General features: G+C 41.9%; 1 pseudogene across 1 annotated transcript; it reads left to right on the forward strand.

Moving 5' to 3' along the window:
• The first annotated feature begins 17027 nt into the window (after window positions 1-17027).
• LOC306665194 (small ribosomal subunit protein uS10-like) lies at window positions 17028-17461 on the forward strand (annotated as a pseudogene). Its single transcript has one exon. The product of its transcript is annotated as a small ribosomal subunit protein uS10-like (transcript).
• The last annotated feature ends 910 nt before the right edge of the window (window positions 17462-18371 follow it).

Here is an 18371-nt window from a genome sequence, read left to right on the forward strand (position 1 = left end):
CTGTGCAACCATCACCACCATCCATCTCCAGAACTTGATCATCTTCCCTAATTGAATCTACCTCCAGCCAATGCTCACTCTCCATTCCTCATCCCCAGGCCCTGGCAACCTCCATTCTACTTTCTTTCTCTGTGGCTTTGACTTCTTTTGGTGACTCATGTAAGCGGACTCATTCAACATTTGTCCTTTTGTGACTGGTGTGTTTAGTTCACTGAGCATAATGTTTTCAAAGTTCACCCATGTTGTACCCTTCCTTTTTAAACCTGAGTGACTTTCCATCATAAGCATCTACCACATTTTGTTAGTCCACTTGTCCTTTGATGACATTTGGGTTGTTTCTACCTTTTGGTTATTGTGAATCCAGATGTACAAAATCTTTTGGAGTCTCTGGTTTCATTGGGTGTATATAAGTATTGATTCTTGCAGTCTAGAAAATGTCATTTTCAGTTTAGTTCACTGCAGTATTTAATTGAGCACTTTTGCATGTGTACCATGTCAAGTCAAGAGGAAGATGCCGGTGAAAACCAGGGCAGAGTCCGACTTGTGGAACACTTACTATTTTTTACAACGGAGAATTATTCAAAATAAATAATGACATTTCATATCATTGTTTTAATATACATGCCAGTAGTGTTCATTAAAGACTTTCTAACATATCATCTAGGCCCCATGACAGTGTTCATTTTGAATTTTTGTCTTTCTAACATAGCTAAAAAATAAAAGTAGGAACTAGAGAGACTGGTGAGAGTGAGTGAGTGTGGTTTTCTTGCTTAATCACACATGTTTAGCATCCCTACTCTAAAAATCCAAAACCTGAAATGTTCCAAAATCTGAAATTTATTGTACATCAGCATCACATTACAAGTGGAAAGTTCCACACCGTGAACCTTTGGTTCATGCACAAAACTCCTTAAAAATACTGTATAAAATTTCCTTTATCTCACATGTACGTTTATGAAACTCAAATGAATTTAAGACTTGGGGGTCATCCCAAGGATATATCATTATGTATATGCAAATAGTACAGAGTCTGAAAAAAAAATCCAAATCCAAGACACTTCTAGTCATAAGCATTTCAGGTGAGGTATGCTCAGTCTGCCCTTTCCTCTCTGTGAACTGGCCTTGATGTCTCTGGTGTCATTGTGGGGTGTGGAAAGGGCCTCTCAAGGTGGCCTCAGAAGGGCAGCCTGGTTGCCCACACACACTGAGCCAGGAGGCCCCTTTGCTTCTGAGGTGAGGATATGCTCCTGTCCTCAGCAGGGGCTGGCTCAGGGTGGGGAGACCAGCCGTTTTCAGTATCAGCCCTCCACAAGGGTTGTTATTTTTCCTGTCATGTTTGTTGGGGTCCAGCTCAAGTTTGTTTTTCTTGCAGAAAGGCAGGAAGGCCAATTTGGAACACACACAACTCACATGTCATCGACGATGACTTGGCCCAGTGCATGGCACTGGCTCCCTGACAGTTAAAAGGCACAGGGTGGGTGAACCCAGCATCCAGCACTGAGGAACAAGGAAAAGGAGGGAGAATGAGAGATTCTTATCTGCCCAGGCCTCGCCCCAGCCCCTGCCATTCTTTTCCCCTTCTCACTCCTCCCTCAGGGACTTCTGGCTTCAGCTCACAGTGCTGGCCTGGAGAGCCCCACTGCCCAAGGGCTGCCTCCTCTTTCTGTCCACCTCTTCCTCTTACTGAATGTGTGAGGAAGCATCCCACCCTAAGGAGGGGAAAAGCCTGGATCAGCATGGATCCTTGCCTCAGCCTTGTGGGAGGCAAAGGCAGGAAGAGGGAGAAAGAGAATTTTCCAGTTTGAGCCCAAGACAATTGTATGGTTATTTGAGAAAAGCTTTGTGTTTTCCCACCCAGACTGGAATAGTGTTGGGAGTCACCAGATAGAAATTTTCACTGGCCTTAAATAGGCAGGTGTACTGTGGTAGAGTGAAGGACAGCCTCTTCAATGTTCATTGGATGCTTCAGGAATGCTGTCCAGTCTTATGTAAAGACGCTGGACATATTGAAGACTGATACGTGGCCTCACATCTTCATGAAGAATTACTCTAATTTCGTGGAGACTTGATTGGATAAAACTTGAAATTGGAAAAAAAATACATATAAACTTTTCAAAAATATGTTTTGATGTTTTCAATAACAAAGACTTCCTTTGTTCATTCATTAACAAATATTTTCAGGAGTCTGAATTACTTTCGGAGTTTTGATTTCTCAAAGCACCAGTTTTCTCTCCGGTAAAATGATTAATGACAGGGTTTGTTTTATAGGATTTTAAAAGGACTCAGAAAGACGATGAGTTCCTAACACCTCGTGTTCTCCCAAAAAATGATAGCTGGTTTGTGATTCCTGGGTACTCATTGCTTCTTTTTTGGCTGTATAGAAATGAAACCCATCTTGCACATGCTAAGCACTCTACCTCCTGAGCTACATTCCCAGATCTTTTTATTTTGTTTTGAGACATGGTCTTGTTAAGTTGCCCGGCTGACTTTGAATGTGTGCACCTGCTACCTCAGCCTCTTGAGTAGCTGGGATTATAAACATGCCATCATGCCAAGCTGTGTCATCACTTCTTATTTAAAAATTATGGTTGTACTTAGATTGTTTTCTTTTTCCTTTGTTTTTCTTTTGTTCAGTGCTAGGAATTAAACCCAGGGTCTTGTGCATGCTAAGCAAATTCTGTACTGCTGAGCTCCAGTGCCCTGTGGTTATAGTTAGAAAAGAAGTATGAGTCAAAACCTTGAAGCTGTCTGTAAAGAGTTATACTTTATCTAGGGGTATAAGATGAGTTCATTAAATATTCAGCAATATTTGTTGAATGAAATAATATCTTTATAGTTTTCCTGTTTTATATATATATATATATATTTTTTTTCTCCTAACTACTTGATAAGGCAGAAACTTTTTCTTCCATTTTCTTAAAATAAAATGCAGCTTCCATGCAAGATGCTTGTGTAGTGAGTTTCCTTTTATATGAATTCAGTGTGATCTCTGTGGTCCTTTAATGTATCTCATTTGATTGTCAAATGATGTCATTTGATTATTTCTTCACAGATCACATTTCTTTTTCTTTCTCTTTTTTTTTTTTTTTTTTTTTTGCAGTACTGGGGATCGAACTCAGGGCCTTGTGCTTGCAAGGCAAGCACTCTACCAGCTGAGCTATCTCCCCAGCCCCCACAGATCACATTTCTAAGAATGTGCCAAAGCAATGTCTACGATCCCACAGACTTTTTGGCAATGTGGCCTTGTCACAAGAGGTATCATCTCTTTCTATCACCTCCATTCAGGGCTGATCCTTTGATTACTTCAACTGCTGTAAAGCATTGGGAATTGTGTTCTGGGATGTCAAACCGAGGAGTAATAAAAGACTGACAGTTTCTTCTATTACTGGAGGTGCTGATTTACCCTGTATGCAAACTGGCTGCTGGAGAGACCATGTGGAGGGGCCACCTGTGAAGGGAGAGGTCCTGAAATGTGCTGTTGTTCCATGGTCCATCTGAGCTCCAATCCTAGCTAACATGCAAAGAAATGTGTCCGCATGGCATGACCACTGACAAGACCAGCATTGACAGCATGAAACCCAGCCCAGTTGCAGAATCATGAGCAAATGATTGGATATTGTTTTAAGTTATTAAGTTTTGGGGGCATTTTGCTATTCAGCAATAGACAAAACATCAGGGCTGGGGTGTAGCTGACTGGTAGAATACTTGCCTAGGATGCACAAAGCCCCAGGTTTGATCCCTAAGACTGCAAAAAGCCAAAACAAACAAACAACAACAACAACAAACCAATAAAACTTCAGATAAACTAATGTTGAACCATGTTTAAATGTTTAATGTGAATGATGTGAAATAATTTTTTAATTCATACATCTTTATAAGTAAAACGTTGTGAAGATATTATGTTACACTTGACAATTTGGTAAGTATGTTTTTCCTAGGTTTATCAATTTTTTTCTTGGATTTTATCTTCCCATCTTTTTTAAAAATTTTATTTTTGTTATTTATTTTATTTTAAAATTTGTTCTAATTAGTTATACATGACAGTAGAATGCATATTGACACATTGTACAGAAATGGAGTTCCCATCTCTTTTTCCTGGTTATTTTGCAATATAATATAAGTGACTTTCAAAGTGTTGATCTCAGTTGATCATAATAAATACTGTCCATTTTAAGAGTTTTTAACGATTATTTCCTATACTTAAATTATTCAAGATCTTTAGTACCTTTTTGTGGGAAGCCATCCATGTTTAGCAGAATCAGGCTTGGCTGAGCCATGGGATACAGAGGTCTGACTCCCAGGAACTGGCAGTCATGAGAGACTGTTTCAGATAGCCAGGGAGTAGGTGGCCCTGTACAGAATGGCTCACCATCTGAAGAAATGCTAATTCTCTAAGCAAATGGCTTCCCTAACTTCACCCCATCCTGTTCCACAGAAGAAGCTGCTTCTGGTCTGGGCCCCTTTACCTGTGCGACTATAAATAAAGGTGAAGGTGAGCTTCTTCATCTTGTTGGAGGTCAAATTTGGCATGGCCTGATCCATTATGCCCCCTTCCATTTGATCAGATAAGTGTTTTGGTTATTAATTGATAACTGGCACCATCTTCGGACAGAAATTCTTTCCCTCATCCACGCTGGATATGGCTGAACCCCAAACACCTTTTAACTTCCTCAAGGATGAAATTGTTTTGTAATTTTTCCCCATAAGTTGGAAGTGGACTTGACCATTTAGCATGCTAGACACACTCTACCACTGACTCATATCCCCCAAGAACCCTTCTATTGCTTCTCTCCCTCTTTCATAACATACCCTACCCATTGTTCCTTATTATCTCTGTTACCTCCATTTCTTTCTCCTTTTCTCTATACACTTCTAAAAGGCCTCATTTTTGTTTTTCTTTGGAAGGCAAATTAATTTTGGGTGAGATAGAAGTCTTGGAAAGAAATGAATTGGTTTTAAATAAAAACAGAGAGAGATGTACTTTTGCTAAACTGGTAAACTTAGAAAATATAAGAGAGGCTGCGAAGATGATAGACTAATTCTACAGACTATGAAAGATTTCCAAATGTAGACTATCCATGCATAGTGAATGTATCTCTAGAGAAAAAGAGGAAATACTGCTCCAGTCATGGAAATGGAATCCATTGCCAGCTATCACAACTAGAGAGATTTAATTCAGTAGTTACAGGAGCTTTGGAAGGTGGAAAGAAAAATTGGTCATGCTGAAATGACCCACATATTAGGAGCTACAGTAAGCAGCTATCACCCTTAAGGCTTGGGGAGCAGAAGGGAAGAGGTGGTATTGCCTGGACTTTGGAAAAAAGAGAAAGTGCTTGAGGCAGATGTCATGCCGCTAGTGCTTGGCCAGAAGAGGGATGCTTCTGACAGGTCAGGGGATGACTACCGGGAGTGCCAAGGGGAATTGGCATTGCAGTTTCCCCTGGTGTTATGCATTCCATTAAAACTAGAAACACAAAGTAAGTCCTTCTGCTCTCTTCTTATCTTTCAGTTTCTTGTCTACTCTCATGGGAGAAAATCATGAAAAGGCAGCTGGTTAGGGAATCTGGGAAATATGGTTTGCTGGGTCCCCATCAGCCCCAGAGTCACTGAGCAGTGTGGTGATTTCTCAAATATTAAACAGAATTACCTCAAACTATGGGCTGAATGTTAGTGTCCTCCTCAAATCACATGTTGAAGCTGAATCCCTAAAGTAATGGTACGGGGAGACCTTTGGGAGACAACAAGGTTGTGAGGGCAGCGTCCTCCTGATGAGATTCATATCCTTATGGGATTAGTACCCTCATAAGACTCCCATGGCAAGATACCACAAGAAAGTGGACATCTCCAAACAGGAACAGTGCCCTCAGCAAATATCGGATCTTCCTGCACCAAGTTTCTGTCGTTGAAGCCAACCAGTCTACAGTATTGTGTTGAGGAATCCCAAATAGAATAAGATAACATATGATCCAGAAATTCTACTTCTGGGTACCTAACTCTCCAAAATTGAAAGCAGGAACTCAAACAGATATTTGTACATCTATGTTCATAGCAATATTATTCACCATAGCTGTAAGGCAGAAAAATCTCATGGGTTCATCAAGAGATGAATGGATAACAGAAGCATGTATACAAAACAGACACACACACATATATGTATACACACATACACACATAATGGAACATCATTCAGCATTAAAAAGGAAGGGAATTCTGTCATGTTACAGTACGCATGAACCATGAAGATATTATGCTAAGTGAAATAAATAGTCATGAAAGTACAAATACTGTATGTTAGGTTGGAATTTGGGCGACTGTAGGAGGCAGAGCGGAGCACCTGAGACAAAGGGCAGCGTGCCAAATGGTGACCAATTAAGTGGACAGGAAAACTCCACTGACCCTTAACATCCACCTGTCACTCGGCAGGACCCCTGCCCATTCAGGCCCATAAAGACCCTGGGCAGCTGGAGGCCGTGTGCAATTTTCTCCGGCTCCCTACCTGACCTGTACCCTGGGGGGCTGGGAATTTTGCCCGAGAGCCAAATTCCAATAAAGCTTGCTTTGGCTGCTTTCTGTCCAATTTTATTTGGCCACTAACCGTGCCCCTGAGCTTATATTTGGTGCCATAACCTGAGAGGGTTTTCAGGCTTCCCCTAATCAGGGTTGAGGCCCACCCCTCCCTCAGAAGAACCAGGAGATTCTGTTCCGTTCTGCTCAGCTCTGTTCCGTTCTGCTCCATCCCGGTTCTCTTTTTCCGGCATCAAACGGAGTAAGTTCCCTAAGTTTTTTCCCATTTGCTGTTCCAAGTTTTACCCTCCGTTCCACAAGGGGTCTGTCCCTTCGCACGCACCACAGACCCCACACCCCCACCCGTTCCATTTGGGCTCTGGTTGCCGCGAAGACGGCTAGGCCTCCAGTTAGCCCTCCCCTGTTTATTCCCTTCTGGACCCCCAAAAGTCGAAAGACATTTTGGCTTTTGGCCTGTCCGCCGTTTTCCCGGTGTGCATGAGCTGCAATTGGGACACTTGTTTTTGCTTCTGCATACCTATCTGGGTAAAGTTAGATGACTAATGGGAAATACCGGGAGCTCATTGGACCCCAAAACTCCTTTGGGCTGTCTCTGCCATAATTTTACTAAACTGGGTCTCCCCCAAGAATTAAGCTGCAAACGACAAGTTTTTTATTTGACTGTGGCCTGACCTTAGTATATTCTAGATAATGGCTCAAGATGGCCACCAAAGGGCACTCATGACCATTTGCAAGCTTTTCTTTTTGGAATTTGGCACTTGCCCCGCCCCTTCTTCTACCTGTTCCTCCACCCAAGTTCTCCTCGCTGGGCTGGTCCTAACCCCTGCCCCCTCTATGCTCTGGCCAGAATTCTGCCTCCTCTCCCTGTCCTCCTCCTCCTTGGCTGAAAGCCCACCCTTTCCTCCTGCATCGCAGCTCCTCTTACTCCTCAGAGCCCTTCCTCCTCCCTTCCTCCTCCTCCAGAACGTCCCTCCACTCACTCTTTTCCCTCCTCCCCTGTTAGCGCTTGCACACAATCTCCTCAGAGTCCTCCTACCGCCTAATCCAGAGCTCTTTCTCCTCCGGAGTTGGCCGGTGCAGAGGGCCTTGTGCGAATCCAAGTACCATTCTCACTCCAGGATCTTTCCCAGATTGAGAAACGTTTAGGGTCTTTCTCTGCTGATTTCTCTACTTATATTAACGAATTTAAATATCTTTCCCAAACTTATAGTCTCACCTGGCATGATGTTCATGTTATTCTTTCTTCCACTCTCACTCCAGACTAAGGAGCCCGTATCCAACAGGCAGCACAAGACCATGCTGACCAAGCCCATTTAATGGACATAGCTTTCCCCACAGGAGCAGCAGCGGTTCCAATAACCGAACCAAACTGGAACTATCAGGAAGGCCAGCAAGGCCACCATTATTGTACTCACATGGTCCAATATCTCATAGCAGGCTTGCAGAAGTCTCCAATAAGGTGGTAAACTTTGATAAACTGAGGGAAATTACCCAGAATCCAGAAAAGAATCCAGCTCTGTTTCTTTTTTTTTTCTTTTTCTTTTTTACATGTGTCACTTTTTTTTTATTGTAAACAAATGGGATACATGTTGTTTCTGTTTGTACATGGAGTAACAGCATACCATTTGCGTAATCATACATTTACATAGGGTAATGATGTTCGATTCATTCTGTTATTTTTCTTCCCCCCCACCCCTCCCACCCCTCTTTTCCCTCTATACAGTCCCTCCTTCCTCCATTCTTGCCCCCCTCCCACCCCTCATTATGTGTCATCATCCACTTATCAGCGAGATCATTCGCCTTTTGGATTTTTGAGATTGGCTTATCTCACTTAGCATGATATTCTCCAATTTCATCCATTTGCATGCAAATGCCATAATTTTATCATTCTTTATAGCTGAGTAATATTCCATTGTATATATATATACCACAGTTTCTTTATCCATTCATCAATTGAAGGACATCTAGGTTGGTTCCATAGTCTGGCTATTGTGAATTGAGCAGCTATGAACATTGATGTGGCTGTATCTCTGTAGTATGCTGATTTTAAGTCCTTTGGGTATAGGCCAAGGAGTGGGATAGCTGGGTCAAATGGTGGTTCCATTCCAAGCTTTCTGAGGAATCTCCATACTGCTTTCCAGAGTGGCTGCACTCATTTGCAGCTCCACCAGCAATGTATGAGTGTACCTTTTCCCTCACATCCTCACCAACACCTATTATTGCTTGTATTCTTGATAATCGCCATTCTAATTGGGGTGAGATGGAATCTTAGGGTGGTTTTGATTTGCATTTCTCTTATTACTAAAGATGGTGTACATTTTTTCATATGTTTGTTGATTGCTTGTACATCTTCTGTGAAGCGTCTGTTCATATCCTTAGCCCATTTGTTGATTGGGTTATTTGTATTCTTGGTGTAGAGTTTTTTGAGTTCTTTATATATCCTGGAAATTAGTGCTCTATCTGAAGTATGAGTGGCAAAGATTTTCTCCCACTCTGTAGGCTCTTTCTTCACATTGCTGATAGTTTCCTTTGCTGAGAGAAAGCTATTTAGTTTGAATCTATCCCAGTTGTTGATTCTTGCTTTTATTTCTTGTGCTATGGGAGTCCTGTTAAGGAAGTCTGATCTTAAGCCAACAAGGTGAAGATTTGAACCTACTTTTTCTTCTATAAGATGCAGGGTCTCTGGTCTGATTTCAAGGTCCTTGATCCATTGTGAGTTCAGTTTTGTGCAGGGTGAGAGATAGGGGTTTAGTTTCATTCTGTTGCATATGGATTTCCAGTTTTCCCAGCACCATTTGTTCCAGCTCTATTTCTTAACCACCTTACAGAGGCTCTTACTAGATATACTAAACTGGACCCTGAATCTCCCTCTGGGGCTACAGTGCTAGCAACCTACTTCATTTCTCAATCAGTCCCTGATCTAAGAAAACAAACTGAGGAGGGCCCTCAACCCCTATCCAAGATCTGGTGAAAATGGCCTTTAAAGTCTATAATGCCCGAGAAGAATCAGCCAAATTAGCCAGGCAAGTTTGTTCACAGAAAAAGGTGACTTGGTAGCTGCCCTGCAGCTTGTAGCTCCAGTGAGAGCTTCAAAGGGGACCAGCAATCCTCTCCACCACGGGCTTGCTTCAAGTGTGGACATGAAGGTCACTGGGCTTGTCAATGTCCAAACCCACAGCCCCCCACCAAGCCATGTCCTGCCTGCAAATAAGCAGGACACTGGAAGAGTGACTGCCCTTTGGCTGGTCCCTCCCTAGTGCCTCTATGCAGGGATGTGGCCAGCCAGGCAGTCCCTTCCTATGAGCTTTTGGGATTCACAGAGGACTGAAGGAGCCCAGATTCAAGGACCCCCATCACCCTCACTGAGCCCAGGGTAAAGCTCCAGGTAGCAGGTAAGTCCATAACTTTCCTTGTGGACACGGGGGTTACCTATTCTGTCTTGCCTGCCCACTCTGGGCCTTTATTTCCTTCCCAGGTTTCAGTTATGGGAATTGATGGAAAACCCTCCTTCCCAAGCAGAACAGCTAGATTAGCCTGTGCCCTGGAGGGACATCCTTTTACATACTTGTTCCTATTTATTCCCTCCTGTCCAGTCCTCCTCCAAGGAAGAGATGTTCTCCAACTCCTAGGAGCCACCCTACAGCTTCTTCCCAGGCACACTGCTAGTGCTCACCTTCTTCTACCTCTGTTTTGTACACTCTCTAGCACCCCCACACCACCTACCTTACCTTCGCCCCCAGACCTGGTCAACCCCCAAGTCTGGGACACTTCCAAGCCAGTCATAGACTCCCACCACAAGCCAGTCCTTATCCAACTGAAACGTCAAGCTGAGTTTCCTTCACGTCCCCAGTTTCCAATTTCCTGTACTCACAGGGAAGGACTTAAACTAATTATATACCGGTTGCTTACTCAGGGACTCTTTATCCCTACTGACTCCCCCTGTAACACCCCCATTCTGCCAGTACGTAAACCCTCAGGAACCTATCACTTGGTCCAGGATCTCCGTCTAATTAATGAGGCAGTTATTCCCATCCTCCCAGTGGTTCCTAACCCTTATATGCTTCTTTCCCACATTCTCCCTTCTACCACCCACTTCACAGTCCTGGATCTCAAAGACGCATTCTTTATAGTTACCCTCCACCCTGACTCCTATTACCTCTTTGCCTTCACATGGGAAGATCCTACATCCTTTAGGTCTCAACAGCTGACATGGACAGTTTTACCCTAAGGCTTCCGGGACAGTCCTCACCTTTTTGGTCAAGGCTTAGCTCAGGATTTGGCTACTTGTGACTTGGGAGATAGCACACTCCTACAATATGTGGATGACTTCCTCCTGTGCAGCCCATCCCTCAAGGACTCCCAGACTCACACTGCCCAGCTCCTTAACTTCCTGGGGTCTCGAGGCCATCGAGTCTCTCCAGCCAAAGCCCAGGTCACCTCCCCTTCAGCCACATATTTGGGCATACTCCTCACTCCTACCTCTAAGAGTCTCACAACAGACAGAATCCAAGCCCTGTGTGACACAGCCACCAGAAATGGCAGATTACATTCTCTCCTTCCTGGGTTTGGCTGGTTTTTTTTGTTTTTGGCTTTTTTTTTTTTTTTTTTTTTTCAGACACTGGGTCCCTAATTTTGCACTTCTTGTCAAACCCCTATATCAAGCAGCAAAGGAGACTCCACATGGGCACCTTACCTCCCCCAAGATGATAGCTAACTCTTTTTACAAGCTCAGGGATGCTCTCACATCCCCCCCTGCTCTCTCTATCCCCAACCCTAACCGTCCTTTCCACATCTTCACGGATGAAAACCAGGGTGTTGCCACTGGCCTCCTCGCACAACCAACTGGACCTTCTTACAGGCTGGTGGCATATCTCTCCAAGCAGCTTGATTCCATGGTTCATGGGTGGCTACCATGTTCCTGCACTGGTGGTAGCAGCTAGATTAACTAAGGAAGCTCTAAAACTCACTCTACTCCAACCAATAACTGTGTTTTCCACCCGACTACAGGACCTCTTAAACCATAAATCCCTCCCACTCCCACAGGTGCTGGAGGCTCTATGTTCACCTCGTGAAGACCTCTTCAATTACCCACTCCCCTCACCTGACCTAACCATTTTTGTAGATGGCAGTTCTGTGCTGGGTTCTGATGGATGCTGTAGAGCTGCTTATGCAGTTGTCACCACTGCCACAGTTCTGGAAGCCAATTGCCTTTCCAGAAGAGTTCCCAAAAGGTCGAACTCTTTGCTCTGATCAGGGTTCTAATTTTATCCAAAGGTAAACAGGTCAACATCTACACAGATTCCAAATATGCCTTCCTGATTGCTCACTCACTTTGGGCTATATGGAAGGAGTGTGGATTTTTCACCACAAAGTGTTCACCAGATAGGAAAGAAAAACAAAAGGTTCTAAGTATGGAAATGTATTCAGTAGAAGGGAAAAGAATGTTTCTGGGTAAGATGGTTGTTGTATGATGAAATATATGAGGGTCAAAGTAAGTGCTAAGAAAGTCTGTGTAAGTAAAGGGCAAATTTCAACAAGTTTGCATGTAACTAAGTTGATTATATGTATGTGAGACAATCAGTTAAAGCTATTTAAGGTTTTTTCTAAGATCAAATACTGATGTATTGATATAAACCAAAGTTTAATCTATATGTCAAAATGACAAGGATTCCTTTAAAAACACTAATTTACCCTTGACATTGTGTCTGTTAAGTTTTATTCTTTATAAACTTCTTAATATGACATTTAAGAGAGTGTGATGTGCAATAGTAAAATGGGACAACAGTGACTGAGATTGGGGTGTAGCGGTACCCTCCCTGGGAAAGCTCTGTGTAGGAGTCCTATCAGCTCTGACACTGATCTCAGGCACACAGATCTTGGGCAAGAAGGAATTCTTTTTCTAGATAACCAGTGTTTCCTCAGCTCCCTTCTCTGGTTCCTGCTCACCTTACAGTAACTTTAGACAGTATACTTTCTTGAGAGCTACACAGAGCTCCTAATATTGCACTTTGCAACTGTGAAAAAGTTATGTAGATGTCCTAGTCTTTGTAACCTTCCTGAAAACAAAGAATAATACTTACATAATCTTTAACCTGATAATAAGACATATATAAATGAAGATTCCTGATGTAACTCTTTAGAACTGCATTTCCATCAGAGAACAGAGCTCCATCTGATCTCTGCTTCAAAGTCTGTGTTTTGTGAAGAACCCCGCCTTACCTGAAATAAGGCTCTGCCTCACAACCCTGCTGCACGTTAGAATGGTTCCAAAGTAAGCCAGACTTTAAATCATTTAAAGTTGTGTTCAAAAGTCAGATGTTTGTTGTAAAGATTATAATGAATAACTCAGCTAAAATTCAAGATAGCTATTGCACAAACTGAATGTTTTATTGTTGGTGATTCCATTTTGTATTTTCCTTGTAAACTCCAACTGTTGACTGATTAATTTTTTGCAGAAGTACTACTTCAAGAGCAAACACCATAAATTAACTTGAAATAGTAAGCCATCACCTATAGGACAGATAATGTAGACCTCAACTAGATAAAAGGGGGTGAATTTCTGTAAAGTCATAGACATTGAAATTAATGCCCAGTACTCTTACTTTATGATCGGTGAGACTGGCTTGCTAGATGGTTAAGATCAAATTTAAAAATTGAGATTAAAGACAGAGTCCAAGAAAAGTCAGTATTTGGCTTTTGCCCTGAGTCATTCTGAATCCAGGGAATGAGAACTTCTTTAAGGAGCTTTGTAACTGTGGGCCACACGACCTTCCAATCAGGGAGAATGAGACCACTGGAGGATGAATGGGCCACACGGCCTCCCAATCAAGGAGACTGATGAGACCACTGGAGGATGAAAAGCCAATCAGTGCACCTGCTGCAGAGGAGGGTCATTGGAAAAGGGAGACATCCCTGATGCTTCCAAGGGAAGCCATCTCATCGAGGAGACCCTGCCTAATGGAGCTAAGAAGCTCCTCTTAAATTCTCTGTGATTGACCCCTGTGGGAACTCAGCCAACTCTTAAGACAGAAACATGCCAATTTGACCAGCTTGATCTTAGACACCTAGCAAAATAGTTAAAATCAAAATATAGCCATTCTTGGGCATTTAATAGAAACAATAGTTAAATGCAACCTAAAGTGTACACTTGTGTTAACCCCCCTAGAATAAATAAAGACTGGGAACTACAAGAGAGAGATTCTTAGGCACATGTACCTGCTAACTATCAAGAGAAACTACCAGAATCAGGAGTTTTAGTTAGTGTAAGGCCTACAGATCCTCCTAAACTACATAGGTAGGCTTAATCTATGCTTGCTAGTATGATTATCTAGCCCTAAGTCACAGAAATATAGAGATCTCTACTCAACACAGGTTATACCAACAAGAGGACTTGGTTATGCAGTCACTGCCACCTAAAAGCTAGAACAGCAACTCCAGAAGGCAGTAGAGGCATCTGCTGCCCCCTGACATCCCTGCAAAGATGAAAAACATTTATTTCTCAAGTTTCCTTGCAGAACCGTTGAGCAGTGGATCTGATAAAGGGGGAACATGTCTCTTCCTAAGAGAAGAATGTTGTTGCTGTATCAATGAAACTGGTCTAATGGAAAAACAACGTCAAAACTCTCAGACATCTAAATGAAAGCTGAAGGAAAAAGAATCAAATGGCTCCTGGCCAGGATGACTGAACTCCACTCTTGTCACCTGGCTGACCCCTATCCTTACTCCCCTATTAGTGATAGGATTTATGATAATGATTGCTCCCTGTCTTCTCAGGTTTCCCAGAACAACATGAGTGAGGTTGCCAGGGTGACACACAACCAGATGCTCCTACACTGTTATAGCCATTTGCCCACCGACCTAGAACCCAAACCTTTTTTTCCCCCCACGACACCCCTTAACATGCAGGAAGTAGCCAGATGGACTCTGGCGCCCTATATCACCAAAAATATCGGGATGTTAGGTCGGAATTTGGGCGACTGTAGGAGGCAGAGCGGAACAACTGAGACAAAGGGCAGCGCGCCAAACGGTGACCAATCAAGTGGACAGGAAAACTCCACTGACCCTTAACATCCACCTGTCACTCAGCAGGACCCCTGCCCATTCAGGCCCATGAAGACCCTGGGCAGCGGGGGGCCCTGTGCGATTTTCTCCAGCTCCCTACCTGACCTGTACCCTGGGGGGCTGGGGATTTCGCCCAAGAGCCAAATTCCAATAAAGTTTGCTTTGGCCACTTTCTGTCCGATTTTATTTGGCCGGTAACCGTGCCCCGGAGCTTACATTATATAAAATTCCACTTACATGAGATGCCCAGGAGAGTCGGAATCACAGAGACAGAATATTGTCAATTGGTAGGGACTGAAAGGAGGGGGAAAATGAGCAAATTTAATGGGTATAGAATTTCGATTTGTAATGATGAAAATTCTGGAAATGGGTAATGGTGATGGTTGCATGAACTGAACACTTAGAATTGGTTAAAATGACAAATTTTATATTATGTATTATTTTACCACTTAAACAAAAGGAATTACAGGACTGACCATTGGGGTGGTAAGCTACAGTGCACTGTGCTGCTAAACTAGGAAGTAAGTAGTTTAGGAAAATTCAATGCTTTTTTTTTTTTTTTTTAAACCCAGGACATTGGGCATGCTATGCAGGAGCTCTTCCACTGAGCTACGTCTCCAACCCTTGGTGCATTTTTTACTTAGATATTTTCTACCTAGGATGGGCTTATTGGGAGGTAACCCCACCACAAGTCAAGGAGCACCTGTAGCAAAGCTGATAGTGCTCAGGACTAAGTAGGAAATAATGCTGGAAAGAGGTAGGGAGAGTATGCCAGGGGTGGTGCTATTTTTAAGAAAATATGTGGGAAGGACTCCCTGAGTGACAGTCTGGTAAAGCATGTGTTGAGTGGACTCTCCAGCTGATTTCCACAGTGATTATACTAATTTACAGTCCCAGCAACAGTTGCAGGCATCAACTTCCTAAATAAGACTCCTGAAGTTCAAGAAATAAAGCCAATAATCAACAAATGGGATGCCATCAAATCAAAAAGCTTCTGCACAGCAAAGGAACAAGAGCATGAAGAGAAAACTTACAGAATGGGGGGGGAAAAAAAACTTTACTAGCTACTCTAGCTAACAAATACCCAGAATATATAAAGAACTCAAAAACCAAATAACTCAATCAATGAAGGAGCAAATAAACACATTTCCAAAAGAAGTAATGCAAAGGGTCAACAAACATATGAAAAAAGGTTCAACATCCTTAGCTATCAGGGAAATGCAAATCAAAACTAGCCTGAGATTTCATCTAACTTCAGTGAGAATGAGAGTCACCATCAAGAATAAAAATAATAATAAATGCTGGTAGGGAATGGGGAATACACAAAGGAACACTTATGCATCTTGCTGGGTTTCTGTTGCAGTTTTGCAAACACCATTCTCACTTAGGTGCCAAAATAAACTGTTTAAGTAGGTATTTGGTTCACCTTCTCAATCAACCTGCAATCAGCAGCTGGGGGCCCACCCCCACAGTCCCAAAAGTAGCCATCCTGCTGTTCTCCACCAGAGGGTAGGGAAGAAAAGAAATCAGGAAACAAAGATCTCCGAGAAAATCTAAAAAAGAAGAGAAGATCAACTATGTGCCATGAAGTATTTTTTACAGACAACTGATAAAAACCACCGTTCTTGAAATTTAGATATTGGCATTGAATAAGCACAAATGTAGACTAAATATGTGATTGTCTCATCCTGATTAACAACCTAATAGACTTAACAATAAGTTCCACCTAGTGAGAAGGACAGAGGAGTGCTCGGTCTTGCTTTGCTGTAGTCCAGAGTATTGTGAGTAATGGTTAATTAGTGCAAGAAAAATAACTTGAAGGTGAAGTACTTTCTGATAGTGCTTAAAACATCCTTCCAAAGTATACAGATTTAATGAAAAGAGGAAAAATTTAGAGATGATAACACCATCATTGAAAAACAAAGCCTGTTTCTAGGGAAGCGGCAATATTTACCTTTTTTAATGGAAACAAAACATGACAAGGAACCTCAAGAATTCCAATCCTTGAACTCACGAGTCAAGAGTTAAGTAAATTCCATTATTTTTGTAGATTTAACAAATTAATTCAGGAATCTGTTCTTGGCAAAGTTATACATTCAGAAATAATAGGTTTTGTAGCTCAAATTTTTGAATTTCCTAAATTACTTTTCTATACAAATCATCTTTTTATTATTAAGAAAAATGCTCATGCTTTCTAAAGTTCCATAAAGCACAGATAAACAAAAACAAAACTAGGGAAAAGATTGGTAGCCCCCTCCTTACCAAGTAGGTCATCCATGTACCTGAGACAATTTGAGTTATCATAAATGTATAATACATATATATTATTATATATATGTAAGTATGTATTTTTCCTTTTTGATTAGTTTTTTGGTACTTAGTAGTATTTCAATTCCAGACACTTTGCCAGCTATATAAATTTCATCTCAAGATGTTCAGACATGGTTTCTGAGAATGTTGCAGTTGTGGGTGCAGCAGAGCCCCCTTCTGCTGTTGCCTGCTCTGACTTGCCACTGTTCTCTGTTGCTGAGGAAAAAGTTGGTCAGGAAGCTGCACCACAGTCATGGAAAGATACTGGAAAAGCACCCATGGAACCAGACATGGATTCATCGAATTAGAATTACCCTCACCAGTTGCAACATGAAATCTCTGGAGAAAGTATGTGTTGACTTGATCAGAGCTGCAAAGGAAAAGAATCTCAAAGTGGAAGGACTTTCAAACGCCTACCAAGACTTTGGGAATCACTAGTCACTTGTGGATGAGAATCCACAAGTGACTCATTGATTTGCACAGTCCTTCTGAGATTGTTAAGCAGATTACTTCCATCACTATTGAGCCAACAATGGAGGTGGAATTCACCATAGCAGATGCCTAAATCAACTGTTTCAAATAAATTGATTATCAGTTGTTAAAAAAAAAGTTCAGACACATCAAGTAGTCTGTTAATTTGACATTGCTGAGGAAATCACTCTGTATTCTACTCCAATCTCAACCAGTTGCACTTCCAGCCTGAGGAGTCCCCTTTACTATCTTTTGGGCTAGATTTCTTGTACCTAAAACCAGCATTTCCCGCTTCCTTGGTTAGCTCATTCACAAGCTTTTAAAATAGCTTTCTGAGGAAAAAAAACTACGTGGAAAATAAAATTTTGAAGGTCAAAAAATGTCCCTATTTACACTTGATTCATAAATCGACTGTATATAGAATTTTTCCTTTCAATTCCAACACTATGTTGGGATATCTGAGGCCATTCTAATCATGAGTCTTTGTAAGGGATGTTTGTTGTTTTCCTCTCTGGAAGTATACATCATTTTTCCTTGTTGTCAATTTCTTCCTATGTGTATTCTTTTTTCATACTACCTGTTTATATTTCATGCTTACAATATCTTCTCTTAGTTAATTTTACAATCTTTATTACTTTCTCTTTCTTTTTTTCTGGAAATATCTTCCTCTGACAGTCTCTTGTTTCTTCCCAGTTACTTCCTTTTTTTTTTTTTTTTCCTGTTTGTTTTGGCTCCCTCCCTCCCTCCCTCACTCTCTTATCCTTTAGTGATAGACTATTTCCTCACAGGTATAGTAATCCTGGTTGTATGCTCATACAGGGAAGACTAAAAGAGTTAAAAAGTGGATTGGAAAATAAAAAGGGATAGAAAACCCTGGTGCATGAAGTTGTTGTGAAGTGATAAGTCTGGGTAAATGAGTTGAGCAACCTCCAATATAAAGTGTTTTTGGTGTTTTGTCCTAATAAGGTCATATTCTCTGGAGAAGACTACTATCTCCTGCCTGG

The sequence above is a fragment of the Sciurus vulgaris genome, assembly GCF_902686455.1.
Source record: "Sciurus vulgaris genome assembly, chromosome: 1".
Classification (NCBI taxonomy): Eukaryota; Metazoa; Chordata; class Mammalia; order Rodentia; family Sciuridae; genus Sciurus; species Sciurus vulgaris.